At 57.5% G+C, this 6,385-nt stretch overlaps 1 protein-coding gene across 3 annotated transcripts in view; it reads right to left on the bottom strand.

Annotated features, from left to right (window-relative positions):
- MBNL1 (muscleblind like splicing regulator 1) overlaps positions 1-5,576 on the bottom strand; it is a 92,172-nt gene extending 86,596 nt beyond the window's left edge. Inside the window, exon 1 of one of the 3 annotated variants that reach the window (XM_049776247.1) lies at positions 5,477-5,576. The gene's annotated coding sequence lies outside the window, so the exon portion shown is untranslated. Of the gene's footprint in view, positions 1-4,842; positions 4,953-5,122; positions 5,200-5,476 lie in introns of those variants that run through there. The other 2 variants (XM_049776248.1, XM_049776249.1) reach the window with 2 other exon arrangements.
- Positions 5,577-6,385: the final 809 nt, after the last annotated feature.

Below are 6,385 nucleotides of genomic sequence, written 5' to 3' on the forward strand. Positions count from 1 at the left end.
CTCAACACCCTATATGGTCCCCCAAGTCCACCAAAAGTGATCCCTGAGCACAGAGCCAGGAGTAAGACCTGAGCAATGCTGGATATGGCCCTAAAAAAATGAAAAACAAAGTATTTTCTAAGCATTCTCTTACTTTTATACAACATGAGAGCTTTCACCAGCACAGATTAGACAAAGAAAAAGATGACTGGCAATAGAAAAAGACCTGTCCCAAATGTGTATCCCGCAGATACAAAGTGAGTTGCCTCACCAGAGTATGTCTGAACACATGAATGAGGCAGAATATATGAAGAACGTGTGACAATATCAGTGAGCAGAATCTGTAAAACGATGCTGCAGTCACAAGAATCTCTCTGAGCCTAATTTCCACATGATGCCTAAGCTTATTTTGTTTCCAGGGGCTACCCAGATGTCATTCTAAAGCACTAGGTCAAGGTGAGTGCACAGGCCTAGAGCGTCCTGATACCATCAGCACTATGGGGCCCAGAGGAGCCAACACACTACAGACCTGCCATGTCCTCACCACACACTGCCACGAGGTCCACAGAGGGAACAACATCCCACAGACCACCATGTCGAGTCCTCACCATTTGGTTCCACAGGGCAGAACCCCATAGGCCATGCCATATCCCCTTGGGAGAATCGCTGCTGACTCAGAATTTCCAATTTGGGATGAAGAATTTAGCCATTACATCCTGAGATGGAATGAGCTTGGCAGAGAAGAGGATCAGCTAAAGAATTTCACCAGTGTCTGAAACAGCAGGGCAGGCCCCCCGAGACTTACTTTTGATTTGTTTGGGGACTCAGAAGTCACTCCTGGCTCTAGGCTCAGGGATCACACCTGATGTTTTGGGGACCACATGTGGTGCTGGGGACGGAACCCAGGTGACCAAATGCAAGGCAAGCATCCTACCCACTGTACTATTGCTCCAGCCCCTAAAGCCATTTTTTTAAGTGAAGCGAAGTTGTTTTTCTTGAATGGAACTTACTTAGAATGAGGTGAGAGGAGTGGAGTGAGAGAGAGAGAGAGAGAGAGAGAGAGAGAGAGAGAGAGAGAGAGAGAGAAATTCTCGTTGAAGAGAGAACCTGATTTCTCCAAAGTAAATAAAAAACAAACAAGGAAGCAAAGAACCATCAAAAATAGCAAGATCCGTGTTCACAGGAGAACAAAATTTGAAGAACGAGCCACAAACCTAATTTAAAGTGCTTTAATCTCGTAGATTTTTTTTTTCTTTTTAGGCCACACCCAGTGACACTCAGAAGTTACTCCTGGCTATGGGCTCAGAAATTGCTCCTGGCTTGAGAAACCATATGGGACACCGGGGGATCAAACCATGGTCCATCCTAGGTTAGCCGTGTGCAAGACAGACACTCTTGCAGGGGTCTCAAACTCAATTTACCTGCGGGCCACAGGAGGCAAAGTTGGGGTGATCCTTGAGTGCAAAGTCAGTAGTAAGCCTTGAACATTGGGGGGTGTGACCCAAACAACTAAAACAAAACAAAACAAAAAAAGATTCCTCTAGGGCAGGGCCACAAAATGTTGTACGGAGGGCCGTTTGCGGCCCAAGGGCCGCAAGTGTGAGACCCCTGCCTACTGCTTGCACCACCACTCTGGCCCCCCATAGATTTTATTTTTTTAAAGAACATTTTAATACCCTAACAGAAAGGAGTTTGGGAGCTCAGAAGCTGGGACTCCCTAGGATAATCAGTGACCAGTTGTCCCTCATCTTAGAAATGGAAACCAGTGTCTCCATAACATGGCAAACCAGGGCAGACACCATCACACAGAAGCATAGGAGACCACAAGTGTGAGGATAACCGAGGCTTCTGCTACCAGGACAGAAGGATCCCACCCATGCTGAAACCACACTTCAGATGCATGCCCACACCTCAGCCCTCACCCCACGGTGCCCCAGAGCGTGGACTCCTGCCAGCCCAGGCCACAGGGCAGCGGGGGGGGGGGGGGCTCCATCAGACACCATGGCCACCCCCAGAAACCCTGTGGCCCCCTAGAACTCAGTCAGCTGTGTAAACAGTCTCCCCTCCCAAATCACAGACTCCTTAACAGTTTGGACTGTAGAAACAGTCATGTCTGTGCTTCAAATATCAGCTTCCTGAATCCTTGGGCGGGAGGAAGGTGGAGCCTCGCTCTCTACCTAGACATTTCACTCCCCCCTGGGGCCTCACTCTCTACCTGAAGAGGCTTCGCTTTGCCTGGGGTCTCATTCTCTCCTTTCACCCTCAGTCCCCTCCCCAGGGTCAAGAGCCCCAGCCCCTGGTTCTTCTGGTCCCTACAGCCAGCAGTGTGTCCTGTGGGCCTATGCTCCAGGGAACAGTTCCTCCCTTTAAACTCGCACTTTCACTTACTCAGCATCTGTGTCCCTGGCTGTGTGGCAAAGGGCAGTCACAGAGCCTGAGACGAGGCACCTGGAAGGTGTGGGGAATCCAGGGCTAAGCGCCTCGAACCCAACCCTCCAAGAACCGCTAAGGTGCCGATCCAAAGGCCTGTGGAAACGTGCTGGAACCTTTCTGACAAACACAAGTTCCGTGAGCAGATGGAAGCTGCTATAAGTTTGCAGGGTCATAGGTGCAGCAGAGGCTGTGTTTATGGATGCTGTTCTCAGGGCACAGAGGCTGTGTCTGTGGGTGCCAGTCTCGGAGACACAGCAGCTCCCACTCCCGGCACCAACACACCAGCAAGGAGCTGCGGCCACTCCCTGGCTGCTGTGGGGCATCACTAACTCCCGGCAGTGACTCATCAAAAGACGAGGTGCTCCTTTAGTGGGGATCCCACCATCCTTGAGCTGGGGCATTTCTCCTCCTCCAGCAAGGCCTCCCCAGAAAAGCAGAAGAAAGCAACTTATATGGAGAGAGGAGCCCGAGGAGTGGAGAAGCAAAGAGCCAGCTTAGTAGCCGCTTCCTAGATCATGAGGGTCTCTTGGCTTTGTCTCCCACCAGCCAACATGGTGCCCTCTATGCCCACCCTCTCTGTGCTCTGTATATCCACTTTCCCGGCCATCCCCGCCATTAAGCATGGGCCGGCAGTGCGTATGGACTGACTCAGTGTTGTTGTTTTTTTTTTTTTCTAAGAGAGGACAGTCCTTGCAAAAGAAAACACATATTAAGCATTTGAAGATAATTGTTGTTTACTGAAAACTCTATTTTAAAATGAATTTCAGTGCCTGGTTTATGTTTGGTAACTTCGGGACTGTGATAACCACGCTGTCTCCAAAAGGTCCCCAAGTAGCAATCATCTTCTATTCTGGCTGTGGTGAGGTGTTAAGACTCATCCCTAATTATAAGCCTTTTCTCTGTTATTACTACCTTGCCATTAAATCTCCTAACTAAAGAGCAGTTTTGAGGAAATAAAAATAGATGTTAGGTGGCGTGTTTTCGCAAATTTGGGCTACAATGGGCTAAGAAAGAGGAGGCACTGATACATGCCAGAAAGGCCCTAGGCTTGTCAAAATAAAGGTTTGCCTCACTGCAAACCAGCCAGATGCAGACTTCCCCCCTCTGCTCCATCCACTCAGAAAACGGAGGGGCCAAGGGCAAGCTTCACCAGTAGGTAATCATGTTTGCAAAGTGGAAGGGCCCAGAGAAACTGGACATCGGCACACGCTGCTGACCCAGGCTCATCAGGGTCCTGAGCACAGAACCAGGAGTACTGCTAGGTGTGGACTAAATACCCTCCTCCCATTCCACCTCACCTCCTCCCTCCGCCCCAAACAAACAAACTGTTCTCTGCTGAGAGGCACATCCCAGCCAACCTCACCTCAACAGGCCCAGGGCAAAACCTCCTGCAAATTAGGACAACAACAGCGACAACAGCGAGAAGGTGAGATTCAAACACACGTGCCACGTTGTGACCCCACTACTGAGCGGCAATCCGCCACACGGCAAGGCCCAGGGTTTCACAGCCAACAGTTCCGTGTCCATAGCCGACCTTCATACCCCAACGCCCTTCTCCAAGGAGCTCGCACGCACCCACAAGCTTCTTCCGGACTAGGCCTGGGCCTTCCTTCTCCCTCTGCCCAGCCGGACCACTCCGTTTCCATAAATAGGTGGATCCCGGGGGTCAGATCACTTTCTGTCCCAAAGTTACAACTCTCCGTCCACAGCACCCGGGTGGCACTGCAGTCTGCCCCAGGAGAAGAGCTCTGCGTGGGAGCTTCTGTGTGCAGTGGAGAGATGTGGTAATAGAGGGTCCAGTGTAGGCTCACAGGACACCCTGGACAGGCCAGGGGCCCCGCCTTCTGCACCCCCATGTGCTCAGACTCCTGGGAGGAGAAATGCAATGCGCCTGAGCACGCAGAGACTGTTCCAGGGACCGGGCCCACTGGCTGGTTGTGTCTCCGGGACACTGTAATTACGCGCGCGCGCGCGCGAGTGCGAGCGCGCGGACAAACAGGTTTCTGGGGCTGACCCAACCTGTTCCCCAGAACACAAAGGCAACTTGGGGGGCTGGCTCGCGGTGAGAGAGAGAGAAAGAGAGAGAGAGAGAGAGCCGCAGGAAGCACGAGCCCACGCAGGCCTGCTGCGCCAGCTTCCCTTCCGTCTTGGGGGCTCCCGGGACAGCTTGGCACACTACGCGGACCAGGGAACCGCGGAGGCCTGGGGTTTGGGGAGGGCTTCCAGGAAGCGGCGCCCGTGCATTTCGGCGCCACTTTCGGTTTTGGGGGGGAGCTGGGGCACGCGGCCAAGCTCTGGGCCTTCCCCATGGGGAGCCCGGAGGACGCGCTGCCCTTCGGCGGCGGCGGCGGCGCTCGCTTGGGGGGAAAGTCGGGGGGCCGACGGCCGCGTGGGGCGCGCACCCCGGGGGGGCCCCCCGCTCCGCGCTACCTGCTCGAGTTACACGCCGCGGCGGCCTCGCGGGGCCCTCGCATGACACGTCACTGCCAACAACCGGTTCCGGCTCCGTTTGAAAACCGATCTGAGGAGTGGGTGGGTGGGTGGCTGGCTGAGTGGGTGTCTGGGTAGGTGGGTGGCTAGGTGCCACCGCCCCGGCTTTTGTCTGGAGTCCCCCCCCCATCCACCCCGGGGGCCCCGCGCGGCCGCCGCCGTCCACTCTCCCCGCACTGCGGCCCCGCGCCCTCCCGCGCGCTTGCACACCCCGACTTACTTTTCTACAGTTGGAGACGTGACGCACGCCAGGCCCCGCGCGGCGCGCAACGGAGCGCAAGAGGCGCCGCCGCCGCCCTGCAAACTTGGCCGCGCCACCGAGCTCGGCCTCTCCATATAAGGCAGCGGCCGGCCCGGCGCTGCGCAATTCGGGGAGCAGCGGAAAACCGGCCCCTCTCTCTCTCTCTGCGTACGCGCGCAGGGCCGGGCCAGGCCGGGAGCGGGGATCGTGGGGCTCTCCAAGCCCGAACCGGCCTCTCCGCGCGCGCACCTGCTCTGCGCACGCCCGCCGGCCCTCCAGGCGATGCCCAGGTTTTTGCCCCCCCCCCAGGGCCCGCCCGGACTCTCCACTCACCTCTCCCATGTCCTCCAGGGTGGCCCGGCTGCCGAGTGCGGGCCAGGGCGCGGCGGGGGGCCGGCGAAGCGGCGCGCGGGTCACGGGAGCATGGTGCGCGCCAGCACGCCGCGGGCAGCTGCAGTGCCAAGAGCTAGCCCGCCGCGCCGCAGCCTCTTATCGCGGCTCGGGTTTCCGCCGCCGGCCCCTCCCCGTGCCCGGCCCCTCCAGGAAGCCCGGGGCGGACTCGACTCGACTCGCGCCGGCTCCCCGCTCCCCGGCTTCCCAGCTCCCCGCGCCCCCAGCGCCTGCATCCGCGCGCGGCGCATCCCCGCGCGCCCTAGCCACCGCCGCCGTCGCCGCTGCGCGCTCTCTCTCTGTCTCTCTCTGTCTCTGTCTCTCTGTCTCTGTCTCTCTGTCTGTGTGTCTCTCTCTGTCTCTGTCTCTCTCTCTCTCTCCCTCCCTCCCTCTCCTGGACGTGCCACCGTGTCACACCGCACCGCCCAAGCCAGGCCTTGGGACGCGCGCGCGGGGGTAAGGAGTCCCCAAAGGGACGCGGTGCAGCACAAGCTGACAGGCAAGCGGTGGGGACCCCGAGGGACCCCCCCACACACACACACACACACTGCCTGCGCTAGGCTTTGCCACCTGGCTGGCAACACCGCATATCCCCGCGCCACGCACCTGCCTGCCCAACTGGCCTGTGGGCGAGCGCTCCTCCGGTGGACAGGGAGCTAGCTGTGCGCTCTCGCCCAGGGCCTGCCAGGGTTTGGGAACCCTGCTAGATAGACCAGAGCGCACCGCTGCAGGAGGCTTAGGTGGAGGTAGCGGCGGGACTTTGCGGGGAAGCGTCACGGTGTTTGCCAGCACGCTCCGGGCCCGAGGAGAAGTCCCCTAGATCCCAGGACGCAGGAGAGAGGTGAGACACAC

This window comes from Suncus etruscus, chromosome 7, assembly GCF_024139225.1.
Source record: "Suncus etruscus isolate mSunEtr1 chromosome 7, mSunEtr1.pri.cur, whole genome shotgun sequence".
Lineage (NCBI taxonomy): Eukaryota > Metazoa > Chordata > Mammalia > Eulipotyphla > Soricidae > Suncus > Suncus etruscus.